This window comes from Geotrypetes seraphini, chromosome 18, assembly GCF_902459505.1.
Source record: "Geotrypetes seraphini chromosome 18, aGeoSer1.1, whole genome shotgun sequence".
NCBI classification, from domain to species: Eukaryota; Metazoa; Chordata; class Amphibia; order Gymnophiona; family Dermophiidae; genus Geotrypetes; species Geotrypetes seraphini.
In genome coordinates this window covers 28,306,206-28,326,343 of record NC_047101.1, presented here as the reverse complement: position 1 = coordinate 28,326,343, position 20,138 = coordinate 28,306,206, and the positions used below count along the sequence as shown (strand labels likewise).

The following is a 20,138-nucleotide window of genomic DNA, read 5'->3' as shown; positions in this document are numbered from 1 at the left end:
GGGCACCGGAAACGGATATATAATATATGCATAGCACTGTGGGACCATCAGACTCAAATTCTACAGCACAGAGATAGGGCTGGTCAGGAAGCTGCGCTTGCGCTCTGACCATTTTGAAGCCGCTCAGACTATCGTTTCCCTGAAGTCGTAGAACTGAGTTTTAAAGAACGACTTGCACTTCTGGTAAGAAGTTGTGAGAGGATGGGCAGAGGCTTGACACGTTGCTCTTGCCATTTTCTTCACCAGATGAGACAAATGCAGATTGTATAGCTTGAGCCATCCTCAGCTGCCTATGAACAACTTGGCAGGGAGCGTTTGGTTCTAGCAAATGAGTTCCCACATATGCTTTGACACGAGTTTGACACAATGTATTTTTTTGCTTGTTTCCTACTCTGATTACTGCAGGAATAGCCGCGCGGTGAGGAGGAAAAGTCTTTTTTATTTATTTTGTTTACATCACAGACCCGGCGTGGGGTTGGAAAGGTTGTAAGCCTATACTTCTACTAAGACTAAGGGATCCTTTTATTAAGGTGTGCATTTATCATGTGCTAATCTTTAGCACGCACTAAATTGGTTAGCATACCTTAATAAAAGGACCCCTAAGTTTCTTAATAAAAAAAATTTGGCCCACGACTTAGTCTATGTTTTAAATTTTGGCTCTTATGTGATTGAGTTTGACACCTCTGATCTACTGGGTTCACTACTTCTTTCCCTGCCATGCCAGTATTTTCTGCATTATATTGTAAATGCTTTCTGTCTTTATCTGTTTTTAAGTCCATTATTCTAATTTGTATTTTATCTGGATCCCATGTATTAGCTCACCTTGTTGTGAACCGCCTAGAACTTTTTCGGTATGGCAGTATATAAGAATAAAATTATTATTATTATTATTATTACTCCCCCAGACAACAAACACTCCTCCCCTCCTGGCAGGGAAAAGCGTACCAAGAGTCAGTAATCCCCTGGGGAAATCACACCCAGACCCTCTCTCCACACACATTGTCCATGGGATTGTAGGCTGTATTGTTATACTACTTGTAATTAGCAATGTTTTTGGTTGTAAATCATTTTAAAACCTTATACAAAGCGGTTTATAAATAATAAATCCATCCCAATTCGGATCCTTTTGGGTTCATCTGTCTGTCAGGGCTTATTGTTGTGCTTTGACTGGAACTGCTGCTTTTTACTACAATAATTTATTATTTATATAGCGCTACCAGGCGCACGTTGTACTACTTCTAATCATTTCTATAGCGCTACTAGACCTACACATAGTAACATAACATAGTAACATAGTAGATGACGGCAGATAAAGACCCGAATGGTCCATCCAGTCTGCCCAACCTGATTCAATTTAAATTTTTAAATTTTTTCTTCTTAGCTATTTTTGGGCAAGAATCCAAAGCTCTACCCGGTACTGTGCTTGGGTTCCTACTGCCGAAATCTCTTTAAAACCTACTCCAGCCCATCTACACAGCGCTGTACATGAAAACACAGAAGAGAGACAGTCCCTGCTCCAAAGAGCTTAAGAGTACAATCTAGTTAAACAGATTTTTTTGTCGCTTCCCAAGAGTCTGCTGCCCTAAGCAATTGCCTAGATTGCCTAATGGTTGAGAAAGTGTTGCATTTGTCAGGGGCTGGCTATCTAACCTTGGTGTATTTTGTCTAGGGCATCTTTGTGTCATATAAATCCCAAAATAACCAACCTGACTGAAATTCACAGGGAACTGAAACATTGTTGTTTCTTCTTTCATTCAAGTTATTTACTTTAAATAAGATTACGTACCTGGGCATTTTTCTTGATAAACATCTTTACTGCTTCTGAAGCATCAGCTACTCTTTAATATCTGTGCTGGGATTGTATTGTTGACTTCCTACCTGACATCTGTTTCTTGTTGATTAAGAAAGATCAGTATTTTTCATATGAATAACATTTATTCAGATTTTTAAAAACAAAAACCTCTAGCAAAGCTGCTCCTGTGCTTCCAGGTGTTAGCATTGCCTTTGGGATTTATCTCACTCAAGACAATTAAACTTTTCTTTCAATCTAGCATCAAGATCAGCGTCTGCAGTGCAGGAATTTGTGCCCGCACTGCAGTTTTATGACATTAAGGGGCTGCAGCTAGTAATAGCAAGAAACACATATTCTCTCCAAGAAACAAGACACGCTAGAGTTTCAGACATCTTCATTATCTCTACATTCACACGCCAATTCTGAAATCATTAACCCTCTGATGGGGCATTCATAGCTTGAGTTAGCAGTGATCAGAGTCATTGCTTAAGCTTCCTTCATAGCTTTGTGTTCAGAAACACATTCACACGAGGGCTGTTCAAAAAGTATCAGACCTTTATTCATAAAATATACTCGTATTCAATCTTATACTAATCTCCTTCAAAGTAGTCCCCTTGGGCTGAAACACACTTCTTCCAACGGTTCTGCCACTGTTGGAAACAGCGCTGGAACACCTCTTTGAGATTGCTCGCAACTGGGCCGTCGCATTCTGCATGATGTCTTCTCTTGATTGAAATCTGGTCCCTTTCAGTGATCACTGTGCTGAGGAAGTTGGTATCACTGTTCATATCCTGTACGATCTCCAAACGGAGTTGCTTCTGTTCGATCGTTAGTAGCTTTGGCATGAACTTCGCTGAAATTCTCCTGAAGACCAAATTCTCAGTCAAAATGGAATGAACAGATCCAACACTGATGCTCGCTTCACCTGCAGGTTCTCTGATCGTGATTCAATGATCCTGCATCACCAGGATCCTCACTGGGTCTATGACGATCTCATTTCTGGTTGTTGAGGACTCTCCACTGATGTGCGGCCATCTCTGAAGCGGTTGTACACTCCTTTATCTGTGTGGTACCCATTGCTTCATCCCCGAAGGCCTGTTGAATCTTGCAGATTGTTTCCACTTGGGAATCGCCAAACTTTACACAAAATTTAATGCAGTAGCGTTGTTCAACTTTTTCTGTCATTTTATCAAAAATGAAAATCGGATGGCACTCACTTACACTTCCTCACTCATAGGCAGTCTGCCAGTAACTAACAGCTTCTGTAGGCGGGAAAAAATTCAAACATGCACATTAGGGTCGCCTACATACATGCACCAAACCACACTTCCCTAGCTTTATTTGTTTACACAAGAAAAATTAAGGTCTGATACTTTTTGAACAGTCCTGGTATGTCCAAAAGGCAAGCAGAAACATGGCTTTCCCCTGGTTCTCTTTCCATTTCACTCAGTTAGATGCAGAGATTGACTTTTTCTTGATGAGGTGGGGCATTAGGACCTCCCTTTAAGGCCCCGAGTATCTTACCCACACATGCCAAGACCACACACGGTCTTCTGTATTTCTCTTCAACTAACCTTTACTGTAAACTTGTGCAAAACAGACAATTACTGTGAGGTTGATATTTTCCATAGTTGTGCAGCATTGATCAAACACTTTCCTAACTTGCACGAAATCTCTTCAGCAGCGGAATATCCAGACAGAAATATTTGGGGTGGCAACAGGGATCAAGCCAACATAACATTTCCGCACATCGTATACCCCTTCCTTAGTCCCTCTTTTTAAATTAGTAATATAAGATAGCATGAACTGCCATGCATAAAGAAGCTCCCCCCCCTCCCAGTTAGTTTCATCTACCAGGTAAAACTGTTATTATAATGGATGCCCCATCCAATAAATCCTACTGTGTGGCCTGGTCTAGATTCTCTAAAGGATTGGACAGAATCCCAATATAAACCCTAAAACTCCAGTTCTGTATCACAAACTCCATATTCCCTTACAATGGAGTTACCCCTCTTGTTAAACATTATACAAAAAAAATTCAAATTGTGATTATCACCTCAGGAACCATGCTCACTCCTTCTACTGCTGAACATTTTGATTATATCAGATGGATTTTTGTTTGTGCGATAACTCTATTTGATGTGTAGACCACTAGTGTTGGACATTTTTATTTTAGGTGCCAAGGGCTTACTTTAAAAAAACAGTAAAACACTTAGAAAAATAACACACAAGAACATAAGTGTTACTATGCTGGGATACACTGAAAGTTAGTCAAACCCAGTATCCTGTTTCCAGTAGTGGCCAATCCAGGTAACAAGTGCCTGGCAACATAAGAGCCAGCTTTGTGGGTGCTGTGGGTGTTTGAGCACCTTCAATATTGAACAAACTTATTGACTGTTACTTCTAATTTTTTATATTTTCATGTATAGTTTATTTTTAAAATTTGTTTTTTCTATCAGTAATTTAGTTTATCTTTTTATAAATATGTTTTACTTATATGCTTTATATGTTTGTGTTGTAGACCTCTGAAGAAGAATCATGACCCATGTCGGGTCTTTTAATAAAATTGTTCTACCCTTTCTGTGTTTTCCTCCACAAAGCAGCACCAGCATACTAGTGGTCCAAACAAAAGGGCATTAAGAGTACCTTCAATTTTGTTTCATTGTTTCCCCAAAGCTCTGAGGCTGATCTTCAGCTAAACTTATCTGGTTAAGTAAGGGACATTAAGGGCCTGATTCTCTAATGGACGCCAATCACATGTCAACATTGCATCAGCGTCCTGTAGAGAATCATGTCTACTTTTACTAACAGACGCCTTAAATATAGGCCAGCATTTTACAGGCCTACATTTAAGGCATCTGTCTTGTGCCTACAGAGAAATGTAGGGATACTTATGGATACCCAAGACCATTTCTGGTGGAGACCATGCCCACACCAAGGGCGTTTGTAAGTATCACTAAGCATTCCCGTAGGCATACAATATACACCTATAATGTAGGCGTCCTTCCCCACCTACATTTTTTTTAAAGCGTGCATTTCGATTGGCTGTGAGACGGTAGTAGGATGCCAACCACCACCTACAATCGGAACACCTGTTTGTAGAATCAGCCCCTAAATATACAGTACTTGCCAAAGTTAACTGGATAATGTTTTTCTTATCTTTAGGACAGCCATATTCTTCAGACCTGCATTAATTGTGTAACTTTACCCAGGCAGTGCTAGATATCAATTTTATCTATTAAGTTTTAATTGTGCCTGTGGCACTCCTTTTCCCCACTCTATTTACAACTGAATAGTAACCCTAAGTATGAGGTTTTGGCTGGCTGGATAGAAATGCCACTCTTCCCCTCTAAGGATACCCACCAGTCTCTAGTACCATCTAAAACCATATTATAAAATCCAGTTCCTTCTTGCAACGGTGAACCTTAACCAGCATGACAGAATTCGCAGTAGCTATGCACCTCAGCTTATACTGCAACCCAGCAAGACTAAATAAAACAACATCTATCATGTCAAGGTTGGGACTGAGCAGAAAGCTAATGTGTTTGCTTTTTCCATGTGGGTTTAACCTTCTCTTGACTAATAAAGTCACCAAGGTTCTGCATTTCAGGTGTCACTATTACATACTTTGGGATTAGAGGGCATTCATCATTCTCCTCAACTGTGTACTGTATTTTCAGTCTCCACTATAAATGTATCTATTACACCTAAACTCACCTTATCAGATCAAGGAAGTGTGTCTAAAATAATTTACAAAAGATTTACAATGCATTTCTTAAAATATTTTTCATAAACATAAAATTAAAAAGGGCCTTTCACTATAGCTTTATGCACTGCAATGGACATTAGAGCTCACTAATTTCCTGCAGATAACATTCATCCATCAAACAAGATTTATTAGTTGCCTACAGAGAACTTAAGGGTCTTTCCAGACGCTCAGTTGCAAAATTTGGAAATAGAGATTTGTCAGTAATTCTAGAAAATTCACTCTCAGAAGTTTCTACAAGACAACTTTGCTGGTTATGTTTGTGTTTGAAAAAGATCTTAATGTAGCACAAAACTTTTCTTTAGAAATTCACAAGTTCTATTTTGTGGACAAAAGCTGTGGATGTTTCCTGCTGTTATAAGATCAACTCAGGATAGAAGAAAACATTTTTTTTTATTAGGGAAAGGAATTGGAACTTCTATACCACCTTTTTGTAGCTATACAACTACACTCAAGTAGTTTACATACAGGTGCTTTAAAGCAGGGTTTCTCAATGCGTGGTATGCGTACCCCAGGGGGTATATGGGCCATTCATTGGGGGTACGTGGGCTGACCGCTGCCCGTCCCCTGTCCTCCACTCCCCACATGCCCGCTGCTCACCGCCCGCTCGCTACCTTTAATTACAGCCCCGCTGGTGCAGCAAGTACAGCAAGAGAAGGGCCAGGTGCGTGCAGCCAATTGCACACCGCCGGCCCACAAACCTTCCCCCAATGCCAATTCTGACATTGGAGAGAAGATCCTCTCCAACATCAAAACTGAAGGGAACCAGAAGGAGCACAGGAAGTATCAAAAAGAATGTCACCGTGTGGTTCGAAAAGCCAAAAGAGAGTATGAAGAGAGGCTAGCCAGGGAGGCACGAAATTTCAAACCGTTCTTCAGATATGTTAAAGGGAAACAGCCAGCTAGGGAGGAGGTGGGACCGCTGGACGAAGGAGACAGGAAGGGAGCGGTGAAGGAGGAGAAAGAAGTCGCAGAAAGACTCAACATGTTCTTCTCGTTTGTATTTACAAACGAAGACACAACCAACATACCAGAACCTGAATAAATCTTCAATGGAAATCAAGCAGAAAAATTAACATCCATGGAAGTGAGCCTTGATGATGTACACAGGCAGATAGAAAAACTTAAAACTGACAAATCCCCGGGTCCGGACAGAATCCATCCCAGGGTTCTGAAGGAATTAAAGGAGGAGATAGCGGAACTACTGCAGCAAATTTGCAGCCTATCCTTGAAAACAGGCATGATCCCGGAGGATTGGAAGATAGCCAATGTCACGCCCATCTTTAAAAAGGGATCAAGAGGTGACCCGGGAAACTACAGACCAGTGAGTTTGACCTCGGTTCCGGGGAAACTGGCAGAAGCACTGATTAAAGAACACATCGATGAACATCTGGAAAGAAACGAACTTTTGAAAACAACCCAACATGGTTTCTGCAGGGGGAGATCGTGCCTAACGAACTTATTGCACTTCTTCGAAGGAATTAACAAACGGATGGACAGAGGAGACCCCATAGACATCATATACCTTGATTTCCAAAAAGCCTTTGACAAGGTGCCTCACGAACGTCTACTCCGGAAACTGAAGAACCATGGAGTGGACGGAGACGTACATAGATGGATCAGAAACTGGTTGGCGGGTAGGAAACAGAGGGTAGGGGTGAAGGGCCACTACTCGGACTGGATGGGGGTCACGAGTGGTGTTCCGCAGGGCTCAGTGCTCGGGCCGCTGCTATTTAATATATTCATAAATGATCTAGAAACAGGCACGAAGTGTGAGATAATAAAATTTGCGGACGATACAAAACTATTTAGTGGAGCTGGGACTAAAGAGGAATGCGAAGAATTGCAAAGGGACTTGAACAAATTGGGGGAATGGGCGGCGAGATGGCAGATGAAGTTCAACGTTGAGAAATGTAAAGTATTGCATGTTGGAAACAGAAACCCGAGGTACAACTATACGATGGGAGAGATATTATTGAATGAGAGCAACCAAGAAAGGGACTTGGGGGTAATGGTGGACATGACAATGAAGCCGACGGCACAGTGCGCAACAGCCGCTAAGAAAACAAATAGAATGCTAGGCATAATCAAGAAGGGTATTACAACAAGGACAAAAGAAGTTATCCTGCCATTGTATCAGGCGATGGTGCGCCCGCATCTGGAATACTGCGTCCAATATTGGTCTCCGTACCTTAGGAAGGATATGGCGTTACTCGAGAGGGTTCAGAGGAGAGCGACACGCTTGATAAAAGGGATGGAAAACCTCTCATACGCTGAGAGATTGGGGAAACTGGGTCTCTTTTCCCTGGAGAAGAGGAGACTTAGAGGGGATATGATAGAGACTTATAAGATCATGAAGGGCATAGAGAGAGTAGAGAAGGACAGATTCTTCAAACTTTCGAAAAATAAAAGAACAAGAGGACACTTGGAAAAGTTGAAAGGGGACAGATTTAAAACGAATGCTAGGAAGTTCTTCTTTACCCAACGAGTGGTGGACACCTGGAATGCGCTTCCAGAGGGCGTAATAGGGCAGAGTACAGTACAGGGGTTTAAGAAAGGATTGGACAATTTCCTGCTGGAAAAGGGGATAGAGGGGTATAAATAGAGGATTACTGCACAGGTCCTGGACCTGTTGGGCCGCCGCGTGAGCGGACTGCTGGGCATGATGGACCTCAGGTCTGACCCAGCAGAGGCATTGCTTATGTTCTTATGTTCTTATATTTGATGTGCAATCCCTGTATACAAATATACTACTACTATTTATCCTTTCTATATGAAGCTATTCAGATTATAGGAGATGTAAGACAGAACTTTTGTCTAAGGATCCCAACTGAGTTAAAGCTGAAGTTGCAACAAAACAATAGCTCTTACAAAAAAACTTTGCCTTTGATGTATGCTTTTATCAAATCAAATTGAAGGGACTCCAAGGGCTCAACCATGGCATTTGTTAATTTATATATTAGAAAATCAGAAATAAATAAAATATGGCCAATTTCACCAATATTAGACTGAAGAATATCAAAAGACAACATTATCCTTTGAATGTTTTTGCGATTTGACAAAGGCAGTGTCTAGTCTTCATGAATTTTGGCTAACCCACTTGGATAGTAATCTAACATTTCAAATGTAATTTGACACTACAAGTATTCCTTTTTTTACATTCATAGTACTTTTCAGGATGGGGTGTTCATAACTGATACCTAGTCAGAGTAGGTCTTTAAAAGCAAACCTTCCCTAGAGTAAGTTCTCGAGACTAAGACGATAGTGTACAAACCCAGAAACTTACAGGTAAAGAACACATAAAATGGAGAACAGATTTAGGGAAAAAGTATTTACTGATGCATTTCTCAGAATATCCTATAAGACAGCAGCTATTATTGATAGAGAAGAACTTAAGTAATGTGATGAGCAAAAGACTGATAGGATACTATCCCCCCTCTCCTTTTACAAAAGTGCACAAGCCAGTGTGCTGAATATTCTGCGCTGCTCCGATGCTCATAGGAACTCTATGACCGTCAGAGCAGTGCAGAGCATTCGGCGCTAAAAACCTCTTGCGCACTTTTGTAAAAAAAAAGGAGGGGGGTATGCACATTAATTATAAGAACAACAGAGTTGCCATACTGGGACAAATGGTAGGCCAATCAAGCCCAGTATCCTATTTCCAACAGTGTCAAATCCAGCTCACAAATACCTGGTAAAATCCCAAAAGAGTAAAACAGGTTGTTGTTGTTTTTTTGCTGCTTATCCTAGAAATAAGCAGTGGCTTTTCCTGTCCATCTTAATAAAGGCAAATGGACTTTTAGGAAATTATCCAAACATTTTTTAAACCCTGCTAAGCTTACTTCTTTCATTATATTCTCTGTAAACCACTCTTGGTTTTGAGTGGTATATCAAGTATTAAATTCAAATCAAATCAATTCCAGAATTTATGAGGGGTGTTCAATAATTTATCTACCTGAGAATGAAACAGTAGCAAGCGTGTTGAAACAAGTCAGTTCATGTGACAAGTCTCAAGGTTACTCATGCACAGTTGCGGCACATTGGGAGTCTAACATTCCAAGAGCCAGGATGTCAGGAGAGTCCTCATAGAAATCAAGTATGAAACTGCTAGATTTGGATTACTATTCAGTGATTAAATTTCTCACAAAAGAAGGGAAAAAGCCAAAGGAGAGCCATGAACACATGATTACAGTTTATGGTGAGTCTGTCCCATCATCCTACAAAGTAAAATTTTGGACCAAGCAGTTTAAGTGGGGTAGAGAATCCATTGAATATGACCCTCACACTGGACAGCCTGTGGAAGCAACTTCCACAGAAATTTGCAAGAAAGTCAAGGATTTAATTTTCACAAATAGAAGAATTAATGTTTCCCAAATAGCTGAAGAAATGGACATCTTGGCAGGTACAGTTTGGAAAATAATTCATGAAAAGTTGGGCATGTCTAAGGTTAGTGTAAGATGGGTTCGAAGAATGCCAAGAGGCTCCAGTGCTGTTAGGAGAACTCGGAGATGCTCCGTGAAGACCAAATACATTTTTTTCATTGTTTTGTCACTGGAAATAAGACTTGGGTCTATCACAGAGATCCTGAGTCCAAAATGGAGTCAATGCAGTAGATGCATAAGTTATCCCCCACCTCAAAAAAAGTTCAAGACAGAAAAATCTGCAGGCAAAATCATGGCAACGGACTTCTGGGATGATGAAGGACTTTGCTTGTGAAGTTCATGCCACACAAGACAACCATAACCGGGAAGAGTTATGCGAACACAATGATCACTTTGCAGAGTCAATCAAGGAGAAAAGATGAGGAAAGCTCACAGCAAGCATGCTGCTTCTTCATGACAATGCACCAGTGCACATGTCATAACAATCACAGACTATTATCCGAGAATGTGGGTTTCAGCAGCTCAACCATCCACCCTACAGTCCTTACCTGGCTTCCTCGGATTATTTCCTATTCCGAGTTTTGAAGAAATCTCTCCATGGACAGCGATTTTAAAGTGATGAAGACGTCAAGGAAACTGATGTCCTGGTTTGAAAATCAAAAAGAATAATTATTTTCAAAGGGGTTAAAGTCATTGCAGGAAAAGTGGATGAAGTTTATGGAGCTATTAGGGGACTATATTGAAAAATAAAACAATTTTTTGAACATAAAAATTGCTGCTGCTGGGTCATACCAGTGGTCCATCATGCCCAGCAGTCCGCTCACGCAGTGGCCCCCAGGTCAAAGACCAGTGCTCTAAATGAGTCCAGTCTCACCTGCGTACTTTTGAGTTTAGCAGGAACTTGTACAGATTTGTCTTGAATCTCTGGAGTTCCCATATAAGGAACATAGACCATGCAGGTCTGTCCAATACCTTAGTTTTTTACTTTACATCCTTCATTTTCTAATTAGAGATCCTCTATTTTTATCCCACGCTTTTTTGAATTCCATCACTGCTTTCCTCTCCACCACTTCCCTCGGGAGGGCATTCCAGGCACCTACCACCCTCTCCGTGAAGAAGAATTTCCTAACATTGCTCCTGTCTTCCTCCCCTTTAACTTGTAGCACCCAGTCATAGAATTGCCCCATTTGGCCATAGGAGCCAGCTTTGTGGGTGGCAATGAGTGCCAAGCATCTCCAATATTGAGCAAGCTCCTTCATTCTTTCAAGAGTTTAGCATCACCAACTATTTTGAAATGTTGGCACCACTATAAGTAGCATGGCTCAGACCGCTATGCCTAGTGTTCAGTGATGATAATCTTGAGCCACCCCCTTCTCCCCAAAAAAACAGATGTGGCTATGCAGCAATCATATGCTGGTCAGTGCTGCTACTGCTGCTGTCTTCTGGGACAACTTCTAGTGTCTGATTTGAAAAGCTCACGTTTTAAAACTTGCATGTTCTATTTTCTACTGTGTTCATGTTATACTTTTCAAAGGGAATTGCAAGAATTGAGCTGCTATAAAATAATGATACGTTCTCTATTCCAAGCAACACAACCATTATAGGAATTAAACTTTAAATAATTAAAATCCAATCCTGCTCTGTTGTGGATTTTGAGTATCATTTTCAATCCTCCTGAATTTAACAGAATTGCTTTTCTTTCACTTTAATTTTCTTCTTACTGATTCACTTTTTATGTTGGATTTCTATCAGATTTATTCATCTGTCCCCCGAGTTTTTTCTGTTCATAAACTTCCCATTTGTTTTCTAAGACTCTCAGGCCCTGATTCTATAAAGGGCACCTAAAGGGTGCCTAAGCCCTATCTAACGCTGAGCAGGACTTAGGCGTCCAAACTAAGTAGTTAATGAGCCATTTAAAGATCTTAACAATCACATGGACGTATAAAGGATGTGGATGTCACTTTCTAAGTGCCTCCACAATTTCATGGACGCTCATTGGGAAAACTTATGTATAACAGAATAGATGAGGTCAGCATTGTGCAGCTGTACACCTCCATTTGCAATGAAGTAGAAGCCATGTTAAGATCTGTATGTTTTTTCTGTTTTTAAGCTCTTACAAATGAAGTTTTGTATGCAATCTATATATTTTTTTCATGTACTTTCTTTGTTTTCAAAAATGAGCTGATTGGAGCACTGTTTAGTCAGAAAAAAGGGGTAGCTTTTTAGCAAGTAACATAAAGCTGTATTTTTCATGCGCTGTGCTTCAGTTAATGGATCTTTTCCTCTAATTAGCAAATAGCATTGCTGTTTGTCCACAAAAATAGAAGGTTTTGCATGCAATATATCTATTTTGATATGCCCTGTTTATGTGGTGCCTTATTAAATGTATTTTGAGCTTAATACACTTCTCCCTCAATATTCATGGGGGTTAGGGGCAGAGCCAGCCTGCGAATATTAAAAAACTGCGAATAATATTTGGGCCGGTTCTGACCCACCCCCCACCTTCCCCCGGAATCCCGGACCTTACCTTAAGCCCTCTGAGACTCCCAGGAACCGTACCTGGTGGTCTAGCGGGCTTTCGGGGCAGAAGCGATCTTCATACGCTCCTGCCCTGTGCAGATCACTCATAGGAAATGGCTGCCATGAGCTCCCGTCATAGTCTCAAGAGATTACAGGAGCTTATGGCAGCCATTTCCTATGAGTGATCTGCATGGGGCAGGAGTGTAGGAAGATCGCTCCTACCCCGAAAGCCCGCTAGACCACCAGGTAAGGTTCTGGGGAGTCTCAGAGGACTTAAAAATAGGCCAAAAAATTAAAATTGATTACCAAAAAAATTGTGCATAACCAAATCCATGAATACTGAAACCGCGGATTTGGAGGGAGAAGTGTTTTATAATTTTTCAGTCTAATTCATATTTGTTTCTGGAGCTGAAACAACTTCTGGAATTTTTGATTGCTAATGAAGTCCAGTCATTTCTAATGCTTAACCATGGGATCTTAATTAGCTGTTCTAAACTGTTGTGTAACTCTTCATAAAGGCTATATATTTTTTTTCTTTTATTCTTGTGTAATCTTAACTCTCCAATCGTGGGCCTAAAGTATAGTGTTTAACATTTCCATTTCATTTTTTAAAACAGTATTTGATCTTATTTCATATTACTGTTCATGATTTTTTCTGAATATATGTGATAAAAGATTTTATAAATTTTAAAAAAATACATATAGTCTGCCCGACAAAGCCAATAGTTGTGCTAAAAAGTGAAAAGTCAGGTTGTTCGGTATTAGGAGCATAAACATTAACCCCTGGATTCTATATATGGCACTGAAATTTCAGCATTGATCTAAGATGCGCATAACTGAATCTGTTAATGAACCATTAACAATCAGTTAGCCTTAATTATTGAATTTAATTGGCATTAATTTGAATTTGCATGTTCATCTGCTTATAACACTGAGGCCCAGGTTCTATAAAAGATGCCTAGTTAGGTGTGCCTAACCAATCCAGGGGTCTAACTTATTTAGAAAACTTAATCTGTGCCGAAATTGACATGTGCCATGTGCTGCATTCCTTGGCACCTTTGTTTTAGGTGCTATTTATTGAATCAAGGCCTGAGTGTCAAAACTCAAAAAGGGGTATTGCCAGGGGAGAGGCATGGGTAGGTCAGGAATGTTCTGAAAATATGCGCACTGTTATAGAATACTGCTGCTTACACACCAAAATGCCATTAGCTGGGCACCAGCATTCATACCAGGTGTGCATTTTAAAGACTAGTGCCGATTTATTTCTAGTGCCGTTTCGAGAATTGTCCTCTAAGTTGTACATATTTTTTCTGCACATATTGTAAACAATAATGGATCAATGACCTCCTGCATCCAAGTTATGAGAGACCACTGAGCATTGCAAAGATTTTGCTATCAATGCTATAACACTGTTGTTTTTACTCTTCTGCTAAGGGAAAAATAATCTGACCCAATCCAGTTGCAACTTCTTAGATTCAGTAGCCGATAACTGTGATTCCTGTAGAAAAACAAAGGGTAAGTCCGTTAAGAGTTTATCACCACCTTTTCCTCTTAATGAGGTGAACGATCCCCTTCACATTCAGGCAGCAGATCTCTAATGTAGGTATTTTAGCTGAAGAAAAGAAATATTAAATGCTTCCACCACCTGACATACTGAACAGAGTTGCCAGCAGCACAGAGCATGATTGACACAGATATAATACACTCATAACAAACATAATGCAACAATAACAGTAGCCAGAAACACAGGGAAAAAAACACCAACAACCCTACCACCACGCCCTTCCTTAAAAGGACAAAAATGGCAGTCAAGGTGAGAGGCAGCAGGCATGTTAAACAGACCATAATAGCCTGAGCCTTAACAGTCAAAAAAGCACAAGATAATACTTAAGGACTGCTCAGGGCCATAGGCGTCGGAACGGGGGGTCAGGGGTGGACCAGGGGCCATGGCCTCCCCAAATATTGGCAGTGGCTCTGCTCCCTGCTGTCCTGTCCATCCATCGTACCTCCTCTGCCAATCCCTTTAGTAAAAGGACCCTTAATGTCTCTCACTTCCATACTTTCTCTACTTACTTAGATCACTTCCCTCTCCACCTCCTCTTCTTCTGTCTCACGTCTGACTATTCCCACTTTTTACTCATTTCATGTATAAGAGGAGGATCAAAAACAGGTGTTGTATGATGCCTGGGTTTATGAAATATTTAGGCATTCAAGTATATAGCATCCTTTCACTCAAATTTATGTTTGATATACAGTTATTGAATTAAGCCTCATACTTCACAATGGGGTCTTTAAATAAATACTAGATTAAAAAAAACTATGGTAGAGGTTTCTACTGCGAACTGGTGAGGTAAATGCTCTGACGCTCAAAGAATTCCTATGAGCGTCAGAGCATTTACCTCACCAACCCACGGTAGAAACCTCTACCGCAGTTTTGTAAAAGGGGACCAAAATGTGTTAAACAGTTTACAAGTGGATTAGCATGTGTGGAAACCATTACCACATTAATTCATACATTAACAAGCACAGTGGATGAGTGAAGTTCAGTCCTATTCATTCTTTTGCCGAGCTTGATAGCTTCTTCCCAGTGATCTAAAACGTTGTTCTCTCCTTCACTGGGAAGAGGGCAATGATGAGGACTTCTTAAAGAAATGGGAATCAATTCAGGGTGAACTTTGTATATGGAAACCATCCTTGAGGAACCACTCGCTTCTTTATAGTCTCACTATAAAAATGAAAGTTACACCCCCACTAGGTGCCACATTATATCTGCAGCAACCATATGGTAAAGTCCCATGTTAATGAAAGGTAACTGCAAATACTACCACACTCTAATAAAAGAGTCATTTTTAACCCACCAGCCACCCCATTCTTAACCCATAGGCTGTCTGAAAATTGAGGAACAGAAGCTTAAAAACAGAAGCTTTGAATCAGAAATTTCTAATCTAATCTAGGATTTGTGGATCGCTCTATGCCTATAAAGGATCAAGGCGATTTATAGTGTCAAGTACCCGAGCATATCATGGAGAGCTACAGGGAACAAAAGTTATAAAAAAAACAATGAATGTTCCAGTATATAGTGAACTCTGAGGAAATACAGATGATGGCTAAAGCAAACTAGATTTGAATTTAGAGTACAATAAGGCCTGTTTGGGCGATAGAGTCAGAATTAATGAATGGATGTTCCATTCATTGGAAAGTGACTTGGATTTCCTACCAAAAAAATCAACCTCACTTCCTGCTACACTGTGTTTCCTTCCTGAAGCAATGGCAGCATCTAGCAGTCATTGTAAGAATTACAGCTGTTATACTTTCCTCTCATTCATTTTCACAAAATTCAAATTGACAAAATATAGATGTTACTATTTTTTATGAGACAAAGAAATAGGAAGGCAATATGTCGCTAATATTGCAAACTATAAAACTTACCTTTACAAAGGGCATAAATTAATGTCGCTTTCTACTTTGACACCTATTTGAGCATCACAAAAGTGAGCAAAAGCCATGCGGCTCTGGGATTATTTAATGCCTCTCACTAAAGTCCTGGGATAAATGGTGTGGCCTCTGACCAGAGGTGGTAGGGAAGCTTTCAGATTATATTCCATGTTTAAACTTCAAAAAAAGATCAGGAAATGCCTCAATGGCAGATAACATTAACTTTTTCCAAATGTTCTTCCATAAATATGACAAAATCCTATTTTTTGGTATTGATTGGACTTTGCTACACAATTCCATGCTAGTGCTGGTTGACAGCGGTGATTGCCTTTACCTCCAATGAATAAAACATGGAAAAATTATCCCATAAATCCAGTCTGCTCTTTTCTCACATAAGGCTGAACAGATCTTCATATTATGTTTCACTCATACTAGGCAATGCCTGGGTGAATAAAAAAGAAAAAAAAAATCTAAATGAAAAAGCACCCAATCAGTAAACTGAATTTATAAAATCACAGACCAAAAACACAAATTGTCTGTAATATCCTGTGTAGTTTGCAGCATTGTTCATTTTGTTATGTTTTGGTTAGTTTTATTTCTGGTTTGGGGCAATGTCTTTATAAACATTCCCCATTGCAAAAAGGGCACACTCTTTTAGAAGGAGTGTGCACTCTTTCCCAATAGTGTGTGCATCTGAAAACTAATTTGTTTTTGTTTGATGGTAGAGAATGACACAGGGACAAATTTTTCCCCGTCTCCGCAGGAGAAGGCTTCATCAAAGGCAAGACAAATGATGGGTTGTATCCGAAGAAGCTTTATCAGCCGGAAGCCCGAAGTTATAATGCCGTTGTACAGATCCATGGTGAGGCCTCATCTGGAATATTGTGTACAATTCTGGAGGCCACATTACCAAAAAGATGTGCTGAGAGTTGAGTCGGTTCAAAGAATGGCCACCAGGATGGTCTCGGGACTCAAAGACCTCCCGTATGAGGAAAGGCTGAATAAATTGCAGCTATACTCACTCGAAGAACGTAGAGAGAGAGGAGACATGATAGAGACATTTAAATATATCACCGGTGGAGGATGATATCTTCTTTTTTAAAGGTCCCTCGGCCACAAGAGGACATCCACTGAAAATCAGGGGTGGGAAATTTCATGGCGATACCAGGAAGTTCTACTTCACCGAAAGGGTGGTCGATCGTTGGAATGAACTTCCACTTCAGGTGATTCAGGCCAGCAGCGTGCCGGATTTTAAAAGGAAATGGGATACACATGTGGGATCTCTAGGGGGGTAAAAAAAAAAAGTAAATGGGATACACGTGGTATCTCTAGGGGGGTAAATTCAAGGGGGTAGGGTTGTTGGAGTGGGCAGACTTGATGGGCTGTGGCCCTTTTCTGCCGTCATCTTCTATGTTTCTATGTTTCTATGAACTCAATTTCCCCATTCCGTCCCCATGAGTTTTGTCGCTGTCCCATTCTTATAAGTTCTGCCTTAACCGCACAAGCCTCAAACATTTATGGATTTAAAGTGTTTGAGGCTTGTGCAAATGAGGACGGAGCTTACAGGAACAGGACAGGAAAAGAATTTGCGGGGACAGGATGGGGAAAAGTTTGTCCCCATGTCATTCACTACTGGATGGTTCACACATGCTCACACAATCAGGAAAAAGTGCACATTCTTTCTGAAAAAGCGTACCTTTTTCACCAAAAGGGCATATTATTTGCAAATACTGTCCACTATAACAGGTAAATGTGTTTTTTTCTGTTCATTTTCATTTGTTAATGACATGCAATACCATAGGATATGTCATGTCAAATGACAGCCCATCCCTACTAATAAATGTATCATGCTATTAATGAGCAAATGAACACAGTGGAACAGTGCAGAGCAGTAACTTCAGTCTTCTCCAGAAAACCACTGGAAAGGCTCCCTATTTTATTCTCTTCCCTGGAAACACCAATGAATGGTAGGGTTATGTACAATACCATTAGCACCTATGAATGTACAGTGCGATCACGTCAGCTGGCAGGATGCAGCATATCACATTATCTAATGTTGAACTCAGTGCACAGTAACTGCCACCTGCTGTAAAACACCACAACACAGCCTCCTGTTAGAACACATCATGACACAGCCATGGCTAGTTCGGGTTTTTCCTGTTATGCTTTCTCATACAAAGCAGCATATAAATCTGCCATCTAAAGACAGCTAACACAGTAATCATGAATCCCAAGCTTGAAGGTCTCCATTAATTTGCTCCTTTAGTCCACCAGGCCGTGGCCTAATACAGTGTTTTTCAACTTTTTATGGGCAAAGGCACACTTGTTTCATGAAAAAAATCACGAGGCACACCACCATTAGAAAATGTTAAAAAATTTAACTCTCTGCCTATATTGACTATATATAAAGTAATTCTCTTGAATAGGAATCAAATAAACACAAAGAAAGTATTTTATAATTACTTTATTACGAAATAAAAATTATAAAATACTTTATTCAGTGCGAAACCTGGGCCTGTTTGGCTGAACACAAAGCTGATATTCTGGCTGGAATCGAAGAAAGACACACACGTAGCTCTTCGTCAACAGCTCTCAGTCTCTCTCTGTATTTGGTTTTTATAGCATACAAAAATAGACAAATATACCCTCCATCCTTTTTATTAAACCACAATAGCAGTTTTTAGCGCAGGGAGCTGCGCTGAATGTCCAGTGCTGCTCTTGACGCTCATAGGCTCATAGGTGACCATATTGTAAAATATAGACAGCAGATATAAATTCAGAACTGTGCATAGTAAGTGAAGGGAAGTTTTCATCTCTGGGAATTTACCCAGTTAACTATTAAGTTATTTGGGCAAATTCCTTTGAAAACTGTGGTAATACTGCCTCCACTTTGCTAAATTTAAAATAAAATCATTCTTCCTACCTTGTCTGGTGATTTCTGGTTGCACTTTCTTCTTCTGACTGTGCATCCAATCTTTCTTCCCTTCTATCAGCCTGTATGCTTTCTCTCCTCCACACCTCATTCCCTCCCCCAACTTTTTCTTCCTCTCTCCCTGACCTTTCTTTCTTTTTTTCTGTTTCTCTTCTTTCCTTCTGTTTCCCTGCCTGCCCCCTTTCTTTCTTTCTCCCTGCCGTTCCCCAAGCCACTGCCACTGCCGCTGCCATCGGGGAACAGGACCCACCAATGGATAACAGGCCCCAAAGCCGACGCCGACACATGCTCTCCCTGACGTCAATTCTGCAATCGGAGAGGAAGTTCCGCCCAGCCAGGCAGCGATTGGCTGGCCCGAACTTCCTCTCCGACTGCAGAATTGACGTCGGGGAGAAGACGACTTATCGGCTCGATAGATTAGATCGCCAAGACAAAGTGAGTCCTGGGTGATCGACTCACTTTGCCTTGGCGAGCTACTGGCGCCCCTGCCTCGGGCCCCCTGTCAGCTCCGGGCCCGGCGGCCCTGCGGCACACCAGGCAACATCTCGCGGCACACTAGTGTGCCGCGGAACAGCGGTTGAAAAACACTGGCCTAATAAGGGGGGGTGCAGTCTTATTAAGGGCACGGCTGCAACCCTCCTCCTCTTGCTTGCTTCCCGCTCCTCCCCTTGCCTTCCCCTGTAGCTTTTTGGTGCTCTTTCTGACAGCACCTCCAGGATCCACACCAGGAAGTGACATCAAAGGGGGTACGGGGAAAGGGAAGGGGGGGTGCATGTAGCAGGGGAGGGACAGCACTGCCCCAGGCACCCCTCACCCTTGCCACTAGATTCCTTTCTTTTAGAGAGACGCATAGACAACAAATAAAATTAATCCTCCAAATGAAAAGTAGTTAAAGCAACACACTGCATGTTCTTGTTTCATTCTAAGTACAGATTAAAGCAGGGGTAGGGAACTCTGGTCCTCAAGAGCCATATTCCAGTCGGGTTTTCAGGATTTCCCCAATGAATATGCAGGAGATCTATTTGCATGCACTTCTTTCAATGCATATTCATTGGGGAAATCCTGAAAATCCGACTGGAATATGGCTCTCGAGGACCGGAATTCCCTAACCCTGGATTAAAGCAACCAAACAAGCCTCTCCAATACCTGCTGATGCTTCCCAAACCATAAAATAAAAACCAAAATAATGGGGGGGGGGGGACCACTGATTCCAACACATGGGTAACATTACTCTTGTGCTGGAATCAGAGTAGCCCAGGGGTGTTCAATGTCGGTCCTCGAAGGTCGCAGTCCAGTCGGATTTTCAGGATT

The 20,138-nt window shown here is 41.0% G+C and overlaps 1 protein-coding gene across 2 annotated transcripts in view; it reads right to left on the bottom strand.

Annotated features, from left to right (window-relative positions):
- The window catches only part of KCNIP1 (potassium voltage-gated channel interacting protein 1), a 669,345-nt gene that overhangs the window by 645,237 nt on the left and 3,970 nt on the right, over positions 1 to 20,138 (bottom strand). The window contains exon 1 of one of the 2 annotated variants that reach the window (XM_033927126.1): positions 10,489 to 10,536. The exons of the other annotated variant lie outside the window; for it this stretch is intronic. The gene's annotated coding sequence lies outside the window, so the exon portion shown is untranslated. Of the gene's footprint in view, positions 1 to 10,488; positions 10,537 to 20,138 lie in introns of those variants that run through there. 2 annotated transcript variants of the gene reach the window in all.